The sequence below is a fragment of the Mastigoproctus giganteus genome, chromosome 10 (genome assembly GCF_048544385.1).
Source record: "Mastigoproctus giganteus isolate SK-2022 chromosome 10, ASM4854438v1, whole genome shotgun sequence".
NCBI classification, from domain to species: domain Eukaryota; kingdom Metazoa; phylum Arthropoda; class Arachnida; order Uropygi; family Thelyphonidae; genus Mastigoproctus; species Mastigoproctus giganteus.
In genome coordinates, this window is record NC_143584.1 from 142,930,957 (window position 1) to 142,951,892 (window position 20,936).

The 20,936-nt window shown below is 41.1% G+C and overlaps 1 protein-coding gene across 1 annotated transcript in view; it reads right to left on the bottom strand.

Moving 5' to 3' along the window:
- LOC150079329 (116 kDa U5 small nuclear ribonucleoprotein component) overlaps window positions 1-20,936 on the bottom strand; it is a 330,420-nt gene that overhangs the window by 267,111 nt on the left and 42,373 nt on the right. The gene's annotated exons all lie outside the window — the stretch shown is intronic.

The window sequence follows — 20,936 nt, forward strand, 5'->3', positions numbered from 1 at the left end:
AGTTAAGAAATAATGTAAAGCATCACCACCATTCTCACTCTTCTCATGGTTTTGGGGTAGCCAACCAATTATGGTGGAAGCCCAATATGCCAGCAGCCTATTGTAGGACATTGATCAGAGGCTACTGATCATTACAAAAGAAAAGGAAAAAAAAACTGACTATATTTTTATGCCATTATTTCACTAAAATTTTAATAAGTGCAACTTGCATTACTCCCAAAAATCTGTAAGTGCTAGGCAATTTGGGCTTCACATTTGGATTCAGCTCATTAAAGTCCATATCTTTTTCCTCCAGAAATGCACATTTCTGGAAGAAAAAGAACAAAAGCATAAAATTTGTTGTCTAGTGTTCTTGACATCAATGAATTTTCATGAAATTTTATATCTGACTCTTTTAGAAAGCTTTCTTGAACCATTCCAAACCTCATTGGGATCAACCAAATATAAATTTCAACTCCCCCCCCCACCAATATATATTTCAAGTTATTTTTATATATAAATGCACTATACTGTGTATAGTTACAATTGCTTTTTCAAGGTCTTTCACTGTGGTAAGTAAGATGTAAAAACTAGACAGCTAATGAATTATGTGCCATTTAAAGTCCTTTTTCGAAAAGACTTTAGGAATGAGACTGGAGAAATGAGATCCCTCACCCAAGAAGGATATCAAAAGATTGACCAACCTGACAAATGAAAACAGCTCATGATGGTTTGTCCCATTCCAACAGGAAATATCCCTCAAATCCAGTTCAAGCCACTTCCACTTAGCATGTGACAGCAGCCATGTATACCCACTCTGTTACCTAAAAAGTTCATTTAACACTTGCAACGGCAATTAGCAAATAACAGCATTAGCCATTTGATCAAGTTGGAATATATATATTTAACTCAGTGTTTCCTTGTGATTAACTTTATGTTCCATTTTCTACAGCAACTTCAAGAACTGGTATCAGAGTATTAATTGCAAATAATAGATGACAAAGTAGACACGCAGACTCAGATCCTCACGAAGATATGTCCTCACCAAAAATATTGCTATTGAAATTTGACTATTTTAATTTGACCAGTAGCAAAAGATATTGCTACTGGTCAAATTAAAGTAAAATATATGTATTATATACATTGAACATTCTAATATTATGCCCCACTGCATACAATAATTGCCATATTTACTTGGCAGCCATTCTTACATAGTTTGATGGATGGATAGATACTCCTGTGCTCTGGGATAAATGCTATATGGCAAAAGTATTTGAACATTCCACCACAAACATTTTATATTGTGACAAATGGGCCTGGAGTACTGGGGTCCATAGTTTAACAGATATTTATTTAGAGTATACCCAGTATAAAATAAAATAAATAAAATATTTCCAGAAGCTTTCGGAACTCGTGTCCCTTTCTCAACTGACAGAATTTTTTGAATACATTACAAGCAAAGTGTGGCACGTTACTCATTCGTCATTGTTGTAGCACGGACGTGTGCTGCCTTGCGCCAGTGATCATCCATCAATAAAACGGTTGTCTCCAGGATTGGATGTATACGCATGCCTTTCTGGCGATTTAATGCCTTAGGGTTGTTCATTATGTTTAGTGACTCTAGCCATAGGCGGTGGCGAAAGTGTCGCGCGTGGTCCACTATCTCAAAGTCGCGCTTGGGGTCAAGATCGTGGTTGGTAGCCCAAAAATGTTCTGCAAGCGCGGACTGGTCAGTTTCGGCAAGCCGGATTGCTCTGTCGTGTTCCGTGAGGCGATCCTGGAGACGTCTCGATGTCTCACCTACGTAGCAACTGTTACAGGCCCTACAGGTGATACGGTACACTACATTGCTGCGTAAGACAGGTGTGACAGGGGTCTTCACACTGGAGACAAGTGAACGTAGGTTCCTACCTGGTAATTGTACACATTTTATGTTGTAACTTCTCAGGATCTTCGAGATACGTCCTGACACTCCTGGATAGTACGGAATGTAGGCGGATGATATGCCGACTTGCTTCGGAGGTCTTGGGTTGGAAGTAAGTTCTTGTGCCTGTAACAAGCATCTGTTTAGTACATGGGATGGATAACCGCATCTGGTTAAGTCCGCCTTCACACGGGAGATCTCGTTACGTCTAATTGTGTCGGTGCTGGAATGGCTCCAGGCCCTGGAGAACAGGGTGCGGGCAGTGCTATTGAGATGGCTTGGAGCGTGGCCGGACCCGTAGTTGGTGAATTGACCGCACCACATGGGTTTGCGGTATACTGAGGTCTCTAGATGTGGGCCTACGCGATGCACTAGCACGTCCAGAAACGGGAGCGAACCGTCCACCTCTGATTCTACGGTAAACTTGATGAAATTGGATAGAGAGTTGAGGTATTCTAGTAGTACCGTTTCAGAACCACGTGGTATTATGGTAAAAATATCGTCGACATATCTACACCACGTTGTAATAGGTGTAGGTGGGTTCTGGTGTATCTGCTTCTCCAGATCTTCCATGGCGATGTTAGCTACTACGGAACTGACAGGGGCACCCATAGCAGTGCCATGTACTTGTTTGTAGAGTGAGTCTTCAAAGGTGAAGATGCTGCTAGAGAGGCATAGGTTGAGGGCGGTACAGATGTCATCAGTGGATAGTGACGTCCTGGATTGGAGGCTTAAGTCGCTCTCAAGGAGCCTTCTGGCGCAGTGCACGGCCTGTTGGACGGGAATCGAGGTGAATAAAGAAACCACGTCAAATGATGCCATGACAGAGTTATCAGGGATTGAAATGTCCTTAATGGTGTTAATGAATTCACTGCTGTTTTTAACGGTGTGAGATGTATTACCTACAAGAGGCGAGAGGAGGCTCGCGATGTGTTTGGACAGTTCATACGTTGGGGCACTGCAGCAAGACACTATAGGTCTGAGAGGAATACCCGGTTTATGGATCTTTGGTAATCCGTAGAATTGTGGTAGTTGGCAGCCAGTAGCACGCAGAAGATGGTGAGTCGCGGTCGGGATCTTCTTATCTTTAAGCCATGCGTGGACAAGTTTATTAACATTTGCTTCCAGACGTTTCAAGACTTTAACGGGAGGATCAGGTAGAGGTTCATATACGTTAGGATCGAGTAATAGGGCCAAGGCTTTCTCTCGGTAGGCTGATCGGTCCAGCACAACAGTCCGGCGCCCTTTATCCGCAGGAAGTACAACGATGGAGTTGTCTTTTCTTATAGATGACAGGGCGGCACGTTGGCGGTGGTTGAGGTTTGAGCACGTTTTTCGAGTGTTGCGGAGGACTGCGGCAGTCTTGAATCGGATCTCGTTGGCAGTTTCTTCGGGAAGGTTGGTAATACTGGCTTCTATGCCCATAGCGAGCTGTGTGATGGGAGGTTTCGATGGTATAACGGCGAATTTCATACCGTTTGATAAAACACTCAGCTGCTCGTTGGACAGTTGTTTGTTACTTAGATTCAAAAGCAATCGAATTATACCTAAAGGGTTCCGATACAAAGCCCCGTTCCACAACTCTCATATGGATCGTGCCTGCTTTAACTTCAGCCTACGCACGTTAAATTTATGGATATCCCATCTCCACCGTGAAATCAGGAACGCTGACTACAACAAGTCCAGACTGTTACAACATATACAAGGTAAGGTCTCGCCTATTGTATTTACAAACCTTATACATACCATCTGCCATCGGGCTAGTCAGACCTCGGATACCTACCGTTTACGCCAACAGCGCAAGTTCATAAACTTGAGCATAGAAACTAACTCCTTAAAGACGAACACTCGTTCATACGACACGACTTCTTTCGTCTTGAATCTAAGTAACAAACAACTGTCCAACGAGCAGCTGAGTGTTTTATCAAACGGTATGAAATTCGCCGTTATACCATCGAAACCTCCCATCACACAGCTCGCTATGGGCATAGAAGCCAGTATTACCAACCTTCCCGAAGAAACTGCCAACGAGATCCGATTCAAGACTGCCGCAGTCCTCCGCAACACTCGAAAAACGTGCTCAAACCTCAACCACCGCCAACGTGCCGCCCTGTCATCTATAAGAAAAGACAACTCCATCGTTGTACTTCCTGCGGATAAAGGGCGCCGGACTGTTGTGCTGGACCGATCAGCCTACCGAGAGAAAGCCTTGGCCCTATTACTCGATCCTAACGTATATGAACCTCTACCTGATCCTCCCGTTAAAGTCTTGAAACGTCTGGAAGCAAATGTTAATAAACTTGTCCACGCATGGCTTAAAGATAAGAAGATCCCGACCGCGACTCACCATCTTCTGCGTGCTACTGGCTGCCAACTACCACAATTCTACGGATTACCAAAGATCCATAAACCGGGTATTCCTCTCAGACCTATAGTGTCTTGCTGCAGTGCCCCAACGTATGAACTGTCCAAACACATCGCGAGCCTCCTCTCGCCTCTTATAGGTAATACATCTCACACCGTTAAAAACAGCAGTGAATTCATTAACACCATTAAGGACATTTCAATCCCTGATAACTCTGTCATGGCATCATTTGACGTGGTTTCTTTATTCACCTCGATTCCCGTCCAACAGGCCGTGCACTGCGCCAGAAGGCTCCTTGAGAGCGACTTAAGCCTCCAATCCAGGACGTCACTATCCACTGATGACATCTGTACCGCCCTCAACCTATGCCTCTCTAGCAGCATCTTCACCTTTGAAGACTCACTCTACAAACAAGTACATGGCACTGCTATGGGTGCCCCTGTCAGTTCCGTAGTAGCTAACATCGCCATGGAAGATCTGGAGAAGCAGATACACCAGAACCCACCTACACCTATTACAACGTGGTGTAGATATGTCGACGATATTTTTACCATAATACCACGTGGTTCTGAAACGGTACTACTAGAATACCTCAACTCTCTATCCAATTTCATCAAGTTTACCGTAGAATCAGAGGTGGACGGTTCGCTCCCGTTTCTGGACGTGCTAGTGCATCGCGTAGGCCCACATCTAGAGACCTCAGTATACCGCAAACCCATGTGGTGCGGTCAATTCACCAACTACGGGTCCGGCCACGCTCCAAGCCATCTCAATAGCACTGCCCGCACCCTGTTCTCCAGGGCCTGGAGCCATTCCAGCACCGACACAATTAGACGTAACGAGATCTCCCGTGTGAAGGCGGACTTAACCAGATGCGGTTATCCATCCCATGTACTAAACAGATGCTTGTTACAGGCACAAGAACTTACTTCCAACCCAAGACCTCCGAAGCAAGTCGGCATATCATCCGCCTACATTCCGTACTATCCAGGAGTGTCAGGACGTATCTCGAAGATCCTGAGAAGTTACAACATAAAATGTGTACAATTACCAGGTAGGAACCTACGTTCACTTGTCTCCAGTGTGAAGACCCCTGTCACACCTGTCTTACGCAGCAATGTAGTGTACCGTATCACCTGTAGGGCCTGTAACAGTTGCTACGTAGGTGAGACATCGAGACGTCTCCAGGATCGCCTCACGGAACACGACAGAGCAATCCGGCTTGCCGAAACTGACCAGTCCGCGCTTGCAGAACATTTTTGGGCTACCAACCACGATCTTGACCCCAAGCGCGACTTTGAGATAGTGGACCACGCGCGACACTTTCGCCACCGCCTATGGCTAGAGTCACTAAACATAATGAACAACCCTAAGGCATTAAATCGCCAGAAAGGCATGCGTATACATCCAATCCTGGAGACAACCGTTTTATTGATGGATGATCACTGGCGCAAGGCAGCACACGTCCGTGCTACAACAATGACGAATGAGTAACGTGCCACACTTTGCTTGTAATGTATTCAAAAAATTCTGTCAGTTGAGAAAGGGACACGAGTTCCGAAAGCTTCTGGAAATATTTTATTTATTTTATTTTATACTGGGTATACTCTAAATAAATATCTGTATTTTATATTGTGTCTGAAGTCCCTGCACACATACATTTAACCCCCAACATAACAATATAAATCTCATGGATCTGCCTGTGCAGCAACAGTACAGTAAGGCTCAAGTATGGATCATGTATCAGAAACTGGAAACCTTTCTGTACACAAAAATTCAACTGCTCTGAACCTCCCAAAATCAGTATGTCAACCATCAATAGCAAGCTGCATAGCCTTGTGTTCAATGGTAGGGAACCAGCACAAATCCAATCAGTCACCACTATGAAGGTGTGTTTGGAGTGGTATCATTCCCAACATTCATAAACTCTAGAACAATGGCAGAAGTTGTGGATATTGCCTAGAGTGCTTCCTGTCAGAGTGTATCATATTGACCATGAAGTTTGGTCCATTGGGGGTAGTGCTTGACACCCTGAAGTTCATGACCTGTGGCTGTGGAAATGGGCCCCTGTTGGTTCATTCATCAGTTTAGTGAGGGATGAGCTACCAAGACTAAAATGCACCTTGAGCTTTTCAGTATCATGCTGATAGTGCCATTCAACTCTGCACTGCAGTGTTCCAATGTTAGTGTTTTCTCTTGGAATTATTAATTTCTCTCTGCCTGCGCAATATTGATAACTATTAATCTCCTCCACCCCACACCATTTTCAAAGATATGGCTGAGACAGTAGCAAGACAACTGAACTCGACTGTTGTCGCAAGGACTTTAAACAAGGAAGACTTGCTTCTGATGAGGAAAACTCTAAAAAAGACCCTATCATCCCCATCACCTAACCCCCAAGAAGAAAGGGAAAAAATTTAAGGTTCATGTTTCCATCTCCTTCCCCCACCACAAGACCCAAGACATTGCTGTGGATGAGGTAGTGGTTCTGACCACAAATGATATCCCCATGGCAGGGAAGCTTTGGAAGAGGGGCCCTCAAGACCCCTGTTGTACTAAATCAAAGCTAAAGCATAGATCAGAATTATCTCAGGATTCAACTGACCTATAGGATGCTAGCAGAATACAATAAGTAGAGAATATCTGTTATAATAAAGAAGGTTGTTGTTATTTGGTTTTTAGGAGCATTAGCAACTAAGGCCATATTGCTCTGGGATATGCGGTGGTCATTTCCTGATCTTTCCGCATCCTCCGTATTTTGGTGGTGACGGGCTCGAACCCCGGTCTAATCAAGAAACGTGTGCTACGCACTGCTACTTCTACCCACCTGGCTACGGAGGCACCTTAATAAAGAAGGGGATGAGCCCCTTATTGAAAGCCCTCTGAGCTTCCACTCTCTAAAGCAGAAGAAAAACACATAAAATCAATATTTACAACCAGAGTCAGATTCTCCAAAGTTCTGGAAACTGAAGCATCATCAGACACTACTGGAGGTGTCAGAGCTCATCTTGACACTATTCCAATTCTCCGCTGCAGAGAAGACAAAAATCTCAAAGGAGGTTGTTATCAAGGTTACTTGTTCCTAGGGTTTATCAAGGTACAGACATAATGACAATGAGTAGCTGAATGCCCAAAATCAGTACATAGAATGTTAGGAACTGTCCCTCACACACTAGAGTTCCTGATGACAGTGACATGGCCAAAGTGTCGGATGGGGGATGCATCCCAATCCATTATCAATAAAGCTGTATCATATGCTTCCACTTTGAAACAGCTGGCTCCTTCCCCCTCCCAGCATCCAAGATGTTTGTATCAAAGCTGATCAGGATAGCACATTGGGTACCAGTGAAGAAGTTAAATCTAAGGTCATCCCTGAAACAATGCTGAAATCACCCTGAAACCACAATTAACCAACATTAAGGTAAAAGCAATTAGAACATCCTAGAACAGGGGCATTGTTGTGGTAACTGCATCTAGGGAGGTGTTGAACAAATCAGGAGTTGAGGGTATGGCAAGCCTGGGTCTTAGAGCAGAAATTCAAAGGCAGCATGGCCCTAGCCTGTTCATCTTTGATGTGGATTTTTCAGTCACCAAAGAGAAGCTAACCACAGAGAAAGGCAGACACAACCTACAAGATTATCTTGAGACAGAGGAAGCAAATGAGCAGGTCAGGGTGATGTTTTCAACAAAGTCTAGAACCACAGGTACCCTTAACTGGGTTGTTGAAGTCAATCCTACCATAAAAAGGATACTCCACACTCAAGATAAGATATTCATAGGTTGGGGTCCCACAGATTCAGGGACTTGATCCCCATGACCAAGTGCTATAACTGTCTTGGTTATGGCCATATAGCTGCCAGGTGCACTCACAAACAACCGTCACTGTGGGGAGAAGGGGCACTTATACAGAGAGTACCAAAATAAGTCCTTTCCTGCTAAATGTGCAAACTGTAAATTTATCAATAGGCCAAGAGATTACTCAGTCAGGAATGGTGCTTGCCCAGTACACCACAGAGGAGTAGAGATTCTCAGGCAATCAACCAACTATGGATAACAGCTGTACCAGAAACCCTTACAGACTAAATATTGCTCAAGTAAAAGCAATTTCAATTGCCAACCAACTAAACCATATTATGGAAGACAGAAATCTAGACATACTCTTATTTCAAGAAGCCTACTGCTATTGGGACCGTGTCACAGAATATCCTCAAGCATATTGGAAAATTCAGTCATCAGCAGGTAACTGTTTTACAGCTATAGTTGTTAGGAATCCAGATTTAGTCGTCACAAGGATTCAGTCCTTCAGTACATCACAAAAGTGGTGTGGCCAGATGAAAATACATAGAAGGCCACCTTGGAAAAATTGTATCTTTAACAGCCTATTTCCAATGGATCTGCTGAGCACCTATAACCTGATCCTAGCAATATATACTAATGCCAAATCTACCCTCTGGCACAGTGTCTCCACTGATGCCAGACAACATGGTAGAGGACTTCGTCACTGCCCATAACCTGAACCTACTAAATAGGCATAATGAACCAAACATGTTCTGTTCCACCATGGAACAATCTAATATCGACATAACTGCAGTGTCTCCAGATGACTTAGCTAATTTCAAACTAGATCATGAGCATCTCACCACTAATGACCACAGGGTTATCTCCTTTAGGTTTTCTAGTGAGCAGCCATCTTATCATCTGTGCTATGGTAATACTATGTGCTTTGCCATCAAGACTGCCAAGTGAGAGACCTTTGATCCAACGGTAAAGCAACTTAACCATGACTAACCAGATTACTCTCATACGAGTAATTGAGTAATGGCCACCCAGAAGGCCGAATTTATTACAACCCTGCTTCAGAAGGCATGTCACGGCCATATTAAAGAGGAAACAGCATCCCATGGTGGACTCCAGAACTCACTTCGCTCCGGAAACCACTTAAATACTCCAGAAAGTGACTTCAAAGGACTTGTAGGGCAGGCAGGCAAGAACGGATTACTGCTCTCAGCAAAGAATTTAAATCCTTCGCAGGGATATCACCAATTCAACAACTGAAGAAGGTTCTTTGAAAACCATAAACTGGTCTGACACTATGAAGAAGATCATTAGCCAACTTGCAATTCAGGATGACCCATATTCCACAACAGGATGCACCACCACACCACAATTTCTGCTATTAGCGCATCCACAACAGGATGCACTAATAGCAGAAAACCAGCTTCATGCTCTAACTGTTCAGGAGCATGTTTTCTCTGGTCAGGAAGTGGGTGATACTAAAATCAAACCTGGCAAGACTCCTGCCTTTCTCTGCAACCGCTTCAACTCCTGCCTTCAAGGTTCCTTCCTGGCCAGTTGAAAACACACTAACATGAGGTTAATCCCCAAGGATCCCTCTGTTATACCAGGTTTGGGTCCAACATACCACTCCCATTGCAATCCCCCTATCCTAGGGAAAGCCTTAGAAAGACTCCTCCTGCTTAGACTGCTAACTTACTACAGAGCCAAAGGACTCCAGAATCAAAACCAACACAGCTTCACTGTGGGGAAGGATAGCATCATTACTGTTGCTATCTTTCAAATCACAAAGATTAAGGAACAATGAATTACTAAATACATGTTAACTCTTTTTGTGGATTTCAAGGGTATGTTTGACTCAGTCTGATGGATTAGCATTATCAGACAATTCAAGCTGACCATGCACTCACAGCAAATCTATCAATACCTTACAGATTACTGTGACAACGGAAAGTTAATCATTAAAATGCCATACCATCAGATAACCAAGGCTACTTCTAGAGGCTGCCCCATTAGCTCAATTCTAGGCCTGGCGGTTTGGAATATGGTGCTGGATGAATGGCTAGCCACTTCTTTCCACCACACCACCATGGTTTTTTACGCCAATAATCTGGTCCTGCTGATCAGTGTTCCCACCTGGGCCTCCCTGGAGAGGTAGGCCAACACTATCTTCTCAGCTCTTCAGGAATGGGCTAATCTACACAAGCTTGCTGTAACTACAACTAAGACAAAAATGCTTCTTATAAAAGGTAACCTGAATATCCACAGATCCCCGATTATTAAGCTGAACTAACAATCTCTAAATTGCCATCAGTCTGTAAAATACCTCGGCATTATCACTGATCACAAATGAAGCTTTATCCCACATCTTTACTGCATTAAGGAGAAGATTAAAGGACCTGCTGTACAACCTCCACTGCAGCTCTACAAGTTATCACTTATATGCTACCCCTGCACATTTTCCTTCTTTGGACTGACACACAGCTTACATCAACAGCAAGAAGTGGAATTTATAGAGTTCACTACCAAGCCCAATTAGGAAATCAAGACAGAAAATAAGCAGCTATGGGCTGAAGTACACAACTTTGGCAAACTCTGTGCACTCTTAATAATAATGAGGAGATCACCCAGAACTTCAATTCCTGAGATAAGCTTCCTTACTCCCAGCACCTTGAGCTGGCTGATCCCTAACTTGGAAACTGCTTATGGCCACAGTTCAATTAGGACCAGGTTAAAGTATCTGGGACTGAACGATGATGACAAGTGTTTCTGCAACAAGTCAGAGGATTGAATCCATCTCATGCAAAACTATAATATTTATCTTGATCTCAGAAACCAGCTTCTACTGTCTACCAATCTTACTTTGCTTGAGCCTTACCACAACCCCATCAAAAGTAAAGAGGTTTTTACTGCCCTCCTTCACATCAGCTGAAATCTTTCCAAGAAGAGAATATCGCTGCCGGCTGCTGCTGCCACCACTCACTAATAAACTCACCTACTAGTCCTAGTAGGTGAGTTTCTTCCCATCAATTTTTTATAGCTGTCTAAAAAAATGGTGGGAAGCCCTACAATTTTCCCCACTTTTAACTATCAGCCCTTCTATAGGGCTCTCTGCCAACTAGTGGTTCTGCACTTCTGCTCACCCGGGGACATCCCCTGTATGTCTCCCCTTTTCTTTCCCTTTACATCCAACTCTCTTCCTCCCCCATTTCTTTTCCGGGATTATCTCCTTTCTAGCTTTGCTAAAGGGGAGGTTCTGTCAGATGTCCCCTCCCCTTCTGTCCCGGCCCCTGACCTCACTTTTTGTGCAGGCTGAGCCTGTACAAAAAATTCTCATAAGCTCACTGGCCGCATGAGAATTTTTTCCGGATAAAAAAAATTCTCATGGAGCTCACAATATGCCAGCAGCATTACTGAAAAAAAATATATTTCTCCTTAAAATTGTTACCAATATTTTCATGCAGTTACCCCTTGGCTGTATATGAAGTTACCCCTTGGCTGTAAGTTATACAGAAGTTACCCCTTGAAGTTATATGAAGTTACCCCTTGGCTGTAAGTTACTACAATACATATACATTGAACTTATTTCAATGTATATGTATTGTAGTAATTTTACCTTCACCAAGTTATATGCTATGTTCTGTGATCAACTTATTATAGTGCAATAAACATGTCCCCCTCCAACCAAGAAACTAAAAATACAAATCCTTACAAAGCACTATACAAATCCTTATTAAATCATAGGAGATTTTTTGCAAATGTTATATTTGTTTGTTATTTGGTTTTTAGGAGCATTAGCAACTAAGGCCATATTGCTCTGGGATATGCGGTGGTCATTCCCTGACCTTTCCACATCCTCCGTATTTGGTGGTGACGGGCTCGAACCCCGGTCTAATCAAGAAGCGTGTGCTACGCACTGCTGCTCCTTCCCACCTGGCTAAGGAGGCGGCTTGCAAATGTTATACTTTTCAAGTCAAGGATTAGCAGAGAACTGCTAATCCTTGTTTTTCATGATTCAGATTCTAGAGAATAATTCAAAACAGTTTGATTTAGATAAAGGAAAAAAATTCCACTGAATGCCATTTCTTTTATTCAAAATTTGATTTGTATGCAATTTTTTTTTCATATTTTAAAAATGAGCATTATTTTGCTCTTTGTAAATAAGCAAATATAACCAGAACTACTGTTTTGTTTAATACAAATTCAACACTTTTTTTCTCAATACTCAAAGTATGCCTTCTTCATTACAGCTTCCAGCTGTTTATTTTCTCCACCACCAAAATAGTGACTTAAGAAAACACAATATATACTCATTACAATGCACTAAACACTGAACTAAATTGAAATGTAAGAGTTAAAAACATTACAAGCAGGAAATGTTTATAAATAATGCATCACACAAAGTAAATATTAAAATAATATTTCATAATGCTAAAATATACACATTGGATATATTTTGAAAATATGTATACATTTAACTGACTAAACATAAAATTAAATGTTTTATCCAAATACTGCTCCACACTTTCACAGTGTGGCAATGAATTTAAAGTGAACAGAGCCAAAGTATTAGATCCACTTGTTAACAACATATGGTTGTAGTGACTGGAAGAAAGATATGGCATACCTGGAGTGCAAGTATGTCAGTTTCTTTGGGCCAAAGAAACTAACTATTCTAGCTGACGGCTGAAACAGTAGTATAATGGCTAAAAGAGTTTCACAAGTGTTTTTGTCCACCATAACAGCATAGTGGTTTGCCACTTGTCACTCATCTTGAGAAGTATGGGTTTGAGTCCTGTCCTAGAATAAAGGAATTTCTAAAGGACTTCAACTGAGACTGTAGTTAGCCAATCTCAAGTAGAGGAAGTAGGGTTTTTCCCTCAGAGTTAGTCCAAGTTTTCAGCCCATACAACATGAAAATCAGTCCATGAATATACACTTGTACAGACATAATACACAATAACAAAAATAGGGTCTAAGTTGATGATGCACCAAACTCAATAATAATCTAACCAACTTACTTAACAATATAGTTGCCTCTAGCCATATGACGTTACTCACTCATAATTGTTTCACATCAGAATTGAATGATTACTGATGGCTACAGGGATTTCATCATCTTGAAAACTTGATCGGTTTGGGGGTTTCTCATAGTCAAAATTGTGTTTTCCAGTGATCTTAAATGATCACTATATTTTCAACAATCCTGTAAAATGCTGCCCAGTGCAGCATTTCAGCAATGAATATAAATATAGATCTGATCTGATTTTATTGATTAACTGATTTTTTAGGTTATGGTAATGTGCTAGGCAATATCCTTTCCACTGCATGATATAATTTTATTTAACTGTAAACCCTGCTGGATTAATCCAGATTGAATACAGAGGTATTGCCTAGATTTTTTTTTTTTTTTATTTAATTACCAGTTCCAGTTCCAAAGGTACCAGTTCCAAAAAACGTGAAATATCACCAAAAAAGGGTTAAAGAAACTACCAAAAATACTAAAATATCAAAATGATAGACTGACCATCATGCCCCATATCGACAGAGGACCACGAGGCCAATAATGGTCATGGAATCGCTGCATTTCAATTGTCATACAAATCATCGCAAAGGCAGAAATATCGAAGAACCAAACCACCCTTCCATTCTCCGATAGATCAACCAATGCAGAGGATTTGCATGGCGGTGTTCCTTATGCAGCGAAAAATCATTTTGATATTTTAGTATTTTTGGTAGTTTCTTTAACCCTTTTTTGGTGATATTTCACGTTTTTTGGAACTGGTACCTTCGAGGGGGGTACCACTAAATTATTTATAATTGGCATTATTTTAAATTTACATTTTTTATTAATTGGGTTTAATTACTTAATTGACTAAATTTTACAGGGGATTATCGACTACCTATTATCTCTACTTTCCCTTCCCTGTTTGTTTATTTTATATTATTTTGCGTTTCGTTTCGCTCTGCATTATTGCCGTACTACTGGCTGATGTTTTTATTTTAAATATCATATTTATTTTAATTATCAGATATATATATATGTATATATAATATATATGAGAATAATAGTGATTGTAGTGGGCTGCAAAATTTTAGCATCTTTCAAAGTGTGTGTCTTTAAAAGTGTGCTGCAACAATGAAAAGGTTGAGAAACACTGAACTAGCCAGTCAGTAATCAAGGGGTCTTGAGAACTGATTATACTGGTCGACATCAATTTCTTCCTTGAAATAATTTCAACAGATTCTCATAGGAAATATGTTCAAAAACTCAGATATGTGCTTAAAAAGTTCTCATCACATTAATCATCTATTTTATCTATTTTTTTTTTTTTTTATATAGAACATCCGAGAAAGCACTTGGAAACTTTTTACAACATTCGAGAATGTTCCAGATCATTCTAGAATATTGTCACATTAGCACTAGCATTAGTAGAAGCATGTGATGCAAGAAAGCAAGCTTATACAGCAACAGCCAAAAAAACAAACTTCCCATTTCACCCATCTGGTCACTCCAAATGTTTGTCTAGTTCAGCCTTAAATTTATTTAAGCTATCAACTTCCACAACAACAGATGGAAGTCTTCCAGCAATCAACTACCCACTGGCTAAAGGCAAATTTCCACATATCTATTCTAAACGGAAGTATCCTGTCAGCATTGAGCCTGCTCAAACCAATCAAGGCCTTATACACCTCGATCAGATCACCTCGCAGGTGTCTAGTCTCCAGAAGCTGCAACTTACAGAATTTAAGCCTCTCCTGGTAAGAGAACCCCTTTGTTCCTCTCACCAATTGTGTTGCCCTTCTCTGTACTCATTCTAGGATCTCTACATCCTTCCTAAAATGAGACTTCCAGATGTGTACGGAGTAATCGAGTTGTGGCCTGACCACTGCCTTGCAAAACAGGATAATCACCTAGAGAGGCGATTATCCTGTTGTACAAGGATAATCCCTGCTAGCAAAATTCCTCTATATCATTGACAAGACTATGATCGGCCCTGGCAGTCCGTCTGCATTGCTCAGCGAACTTCATATCTGACTGAACAATTACCCTCAGGTGTTTTACATTCTGCACCTCCTTGAGCACACACAGTTGGTACGTTTCTCTTGGGTTATTGCTACCCACATGCAGTACACCACACTCTTAAACAAGACTCCACCATTTTCCCTAGAACAGAAGTTAAACTAACAGGTCTATAATTATTTGTGGCACCCTTTGCACCCTCTTTTTGAATTGGGGATACATCTGCACATCTCCAGTAACATGCGGACCTCTCCTGACTCTAAGAATGCTCCCATAATTTGGCTAAGGGTTTTCTTACTTCCCTTGCTGCCTCCTTCAATGTAACTGGATACATTCCATCTGCCCCAGGTGCCTGGACAAACAAGTATGCTTGCTATATGTGACCATACATGATTGCTAATTTTAGTTTGAGCAAACCATAAGTGTAAGCCTGACTCTAAGAATGCTCCCATAATTTGGCTAAGGGTTTTCTTACTTCCCTTGCTGCCTCCTTCAATGTAACTGGATACATTCCATCTGCCCCAGGTGTCTTTTTTATGCTTAACTTCAACAATTTCTCATCCACTTTGCTCTCAGTTATTAAAAAATTACTTAGCTCCCTGTTAGAGTTTAATAAACTTCTTGAATAACTCCTCATGTGTGAATGTAGATGCAAAATACTCATTCAGTTATCAGCTACTTGAACAGGATCATGAATAGTTGAACCATCTATATTAAGTGGACCAATCTGATTCATCCCCTTCCTTCTAGAGTTTACCTAAGTAAAGAACTCTTTGCTGTTTTTCTTTGCATCCTTTGCCAAAGATTTCTCATAATCTGCATTTGCCTGCCTAACCTACTTTGTGACTTGATTACAGACTAGCTTATATCTGCCATAGGCTTCTGTTGCCTGATAATTTATATGCATCCCATGTATTCTTCTTCTCTGCCAAGAGCCTCATTAATTCATTTGACATCCATTTAGGCCTGAACCTTGAACAGTATTTCTTAGTTGGTATGAAAAGCCTAGCAGCCTCTAGATTAAGTCCCTGAAGGCTTCCCATTTAAAATTCACCATTGGTAACATCATTAGTTGATCCCACTGTATAGAATTTAAAAACAGTCTGAGACCACTGTAGTCACTTTTACGAAAACAAAAACCCTTCCCTTTATCCTTGATGGTAGTTACATCTTTAAGTAAATCCCACATGAGTACACTGTGATCACTGTCACCTAGTGGTTCCTTTATCTGCAAATTCGTAATGCATGAATAATCACTGCTGATAATCAGATCAAGAGTATTACTCCCTCTGGTTACCCCTCGAACATGTTGCTGTAGAAAACAATCCACCAATAAATCCACAAAAGTCTTCCTAGCATGCAAGTGACCAACCCATAAATTCCAGTCAAAGTTAAAATCCCCCATTACAAGACATTCTGATTTACTGGCCCACTATTTCTCTGCACAACTGTTCATTGTACTCATCATTAGACCTATAACACACTTCCACTCTCACTTTCCTATTCCCATTGTTTATTTCACACCAAACATACTCAACATTGCACTGTCCACCCATATCAACTGGATGCACTTCCTTAGATTTTGTGTTTCTTAACTAACAGCATAACCCCTCCTCCCTTTCTACCCTGTCTATCCCTTCTGTACACATTGTACTCCCCAAATTCCAATTCTGCATGTTTATATTTGTGTGACACCATGTCTCTGATATCCCAACAATATCTGCCTTTGATGCCTTGATCAGCACTTCAAATTCATCAAATTTATTTACTATACTTTTAGCATTAGTATACATGCAAGTATATATGCACCTGTTCTTACTCTTACTTACCCTAACACAGCCCATATATTTATTTGTTCCGTGATGACTCCCAGCAGCTCTTGAAATTCCCAGCAACTTGCTCTCTAGGCTGCTGCTCATTGCAATAGAAGCAATGCAAGAATCACTTTCGCCTCTGCCTGCGGCCACTGTTAACCTTTTAGTCTGTGTATCCCCCAAGATAGCAGTTTTCCGACCGACATAACACTACCTTGATGGCATCAGCAAATATTCTTGCACCCTTTGTATTAAAGTGTATCTCATCCTGTAGAAGCAGTCTCTCCTGTTAGCAAGCACAGACCACGCTGAAAAAAATTCTACCCTGTGAGCCTTGCACAATCTCTTCAGGGCCGCAGTTTGGTTTGGTTTTTTTTTTTTTTTTAGGAGCATCAGCAACTAAGGCCATATTGCTCCGGAATATGCGGTGGTCATTCCCTGACCTTTCCGCATCCTCCATATTTGGTGGTGACGGGCTCGAACCCCGGTATAATCAAGAAACGTGTGGTACGCACTGCTGCTCCTTCCCACCTGGCTACAGAGGCGCCAGGGCTGCAGTGATTGACAAGGCTCTCATCCTATACTACCTCCTATCGTGTCTGGGCAGAATTGCAGACACTTTCAAATTTAATCATAACTCGCGACTTTTTTTTCAGCATTGACCTATACTTGTTAAGTAAATCTGCAGATCTTTTACTCTTAAGGTCATTAGTGCCAATGTGCAGAAGAAAGGTCAGGATGTTTGTGGAGGTTCTAGAACATTTGACAGAGTTCTCTAGAAATATTGTGAGCCTTCAAAAAAATTTTTCTACAGGTATATATATTGAGTGGGTTCAGCAAAAAAGCAAGCATTTTTGTATATTAAAAAGTGAACAATCATTTTAATGAATTAGTAATGGCCATATGGTGCAAGAAAGCCTAAGGCTTATGCTGCACCAGCCAAAAAAAAAAAAAAAAGTAAAATAGTATATAAAATAAATAATTAATAAATAATAAAAGACAAGGAAATAAACAATCTACATATTTCCTTCCTCCCACAGGTAGCTATCGAGCTAACCCTTGAATTTCCTGAAAATGCCAGCCTCAACCACCCATGTCGTTAACTTATTCCAGTAATTTATAACTCACTGACTAAAATAAAACTTAAAACTTCCTGCAATCCAGTCTAAACTTCTCCCCCCTCCATAACTTGAATTTATGGCTCCTACTTCCAGAATTATTGATAACTGTGAAAATTTCATATGCATTCATTTTACTTTTGCTGTTCAGAGCCTTAAACACCACAATCAAGTCTCCGCTAAGGTGCCTAGTTTCCATGCTGTGCAACCCACACATTCAGAGTGTTTCCTCATATGGATGCCCTTTTGCCTATCGCACCAGGCAAGTTACCCATCTCTGGACTTTTTCAAGACATTGTACAAGAAATACAATGTCTTTCTTTAGATGCGGTCTCCATACTTGAACACAGTGTTCCAAGTGTGGTCTAACAATAGCTTTATATAATAGGATTATGACATCCTTATCTCTACTAGCAAATGTTTGATAAATTGATAAATCATCAATAGGACACCATAGGCTTTCCTTGCAACCTATCTACAATGCTCGGTGAACATCATGTCTGACAGTACGTAACTCCCAAGTCCCTTTCTTCCACTACAGACTTTAGTTCGACTCCACAAAGTGTATAAGTTATTCTGGGGTTACTGCTTCCCAGGTATAACACCTTGCATTTTGCTGAATAGCATAGCTGCCACTTTTCTGACCATCTTTGAAGTCAATCTAGGTCTCTGAAGAAGCTCTACTTGGTGGTGATCACCAACTATTCTAACGATCTGTAGTTATATCATCTGCAAATTTAGACATCATGCCCTCTATCCCTTCATCGATATCATTTAAGAAAATCAAAAACATCAGTGGTCCCAATACTGATCTCTGGGGCACCCAACTCCCTACATTAGCCCAATCTGAGGAATAACTATTTATCACAACCCTCTGCCTCCTTCCATGAAGCCATCCTGCTATCCATCTAAGGATTTTCCCTCTGATTCCAACCTGTTCCAGCTTATAAGCTGGAACAGGTTGGAACTTTATAAAGTAACTGCTCATGTGGAATTGAGTCAAATGCTTTGCTGAAATCCAAATAAACAATGTCAAAATTATTCCATAAATCCAGCTCATGAGTGACCCTGTCAAAATCTAACCAGATTTATTAAACATGATTTTCTCTCTCTTTACAACACCATACTGTGTATCCTTCAGAATTCCATTTCTATCTAAATGATCCAATTCCACCCTTGATCATTGCCACCATGATTTTCCCTACTACTGAGGTTAGACTGACCAGTCGGTAATTTCCCACTACATGCTTAGAACCGCCTTTATATATTGGCAATACATTGGCACTTTTCCAATCTGACAGAATCCCTCCTGAGTCCAGTGCTACCCTCATAATTAGCCTTAATGGTTCAAGGCACTCACTTGCTGCCTCCCTTAAAATTATAGGGTATATGCCATCAACCCCAGGAGCCTTACTCACCTGTAGGCTCGAAAATTTTTTCATTAAATAATTCATGTGAAATTCAAATATCATAATATTACATATTTTTCAACTTCGCTGCCATAATTTATCACTGGGATAAAGGGTTTTTCTTCTGTAAATATCGATGCAAAGTAACTGTTGAGTTCATCTGCAATGTCAGTTGGGGTATCTAATACTATCCCACGTCCATTACGTAAGGGTCCTATCCGATTTGTCCTTCTCTTCTTTACATGACGAATTTATAGTGTTTGTAAACAAGTGTTGTATGCATTAGTGTAAATCATGAACTGTGTTTAAATTAGAAATAAAACTCTACAATTTCTAAATTGTGTTCTTATGTGCACATACCTCAGCATACATGAAATATGTTGCATTCTTGCTGAAATAAGCCTGATAGCCTTTGCTACATTTGCAGAGAAGTAGTCAGTATTAAAACTGCACCAGAGGCCACTGTCACAACTTAGGAGAAAAGCCTACGAACTCTATTTTGGATGTAAGGTTATGTTTGTTATTTGGTTTTTAGGAGCATTAGCAACTAAGGCCATATTGCTCCGGGATATGCGGTGGTCATTTCCTGGCCTTTCCGCATCCTCCATATTTGGTGGTGACGGGCTCGAACCCCGGTCTAATCAAGAAGCGTGTGCTACGCACTGCTGCTCCTTCCCACCTGGCTACGGAGGCGCCTTTGGATGTAAGGTCAGAGATCAAGACAAAGTATGGGCTCCAAAGATTTCCTGTAGCTCGTGTTCAAGGACATTAACAAACTGGCTTAGTGGTCATAAATCGATGCCTTTTGCTGTTTCGGTGATATGGCAGAAACCTCAAGACCACATAAACAATTGTTACTTTTGCATGACCAATATTTCTGATTTTTCTGGGAAATCCAAGCATGAAGTAGATTATCCCAACATACCTTCTGCTCTAAGGCAGGTTCCTCACAATGATACAATACCAGTGGAAAAGCCACCAGAAACTTATGGACTTGACTGATTCAGAATCAGAAAAGGAGTCTCCAGAAGATGCAGAACCTAGAATGAGTACAGGTCCAGACTTTTCAACTCATGACACTACAAAGCCGCATCTACTCAGTAGGCAGAATTGAACAATTTGGTCAAGGATTTTGACCTCTCCAAAACCAAGGCTCAATTACTAGGATCACAGCCTCAGCAGTGGAATCTTCTTGAAAAGGGTGTCAAGATGTTTTTTAAAGGAAGAGGCAACCTAACATAACAACCTATTACTTCATGGATGGTTCTTTGTTTATTGTAACAATGTTCAGGTATTAATGAAAGATTTATAACTGGAGCATGTCCCCGAGCAGTGGAAGCTTTTCACTGATTCACCAAGGTCAGTTTGAAAGCAGTTTTACTCCATAATGGAAATAAGTAACCATCTATTCCATTGGCCCATGCAGTTCACATGAGAGAAATGTACAAGAACCTACAGGTTCTTTTGCAAAAAATATGCTATCAAGAATACAAATGGAATATCTGTGA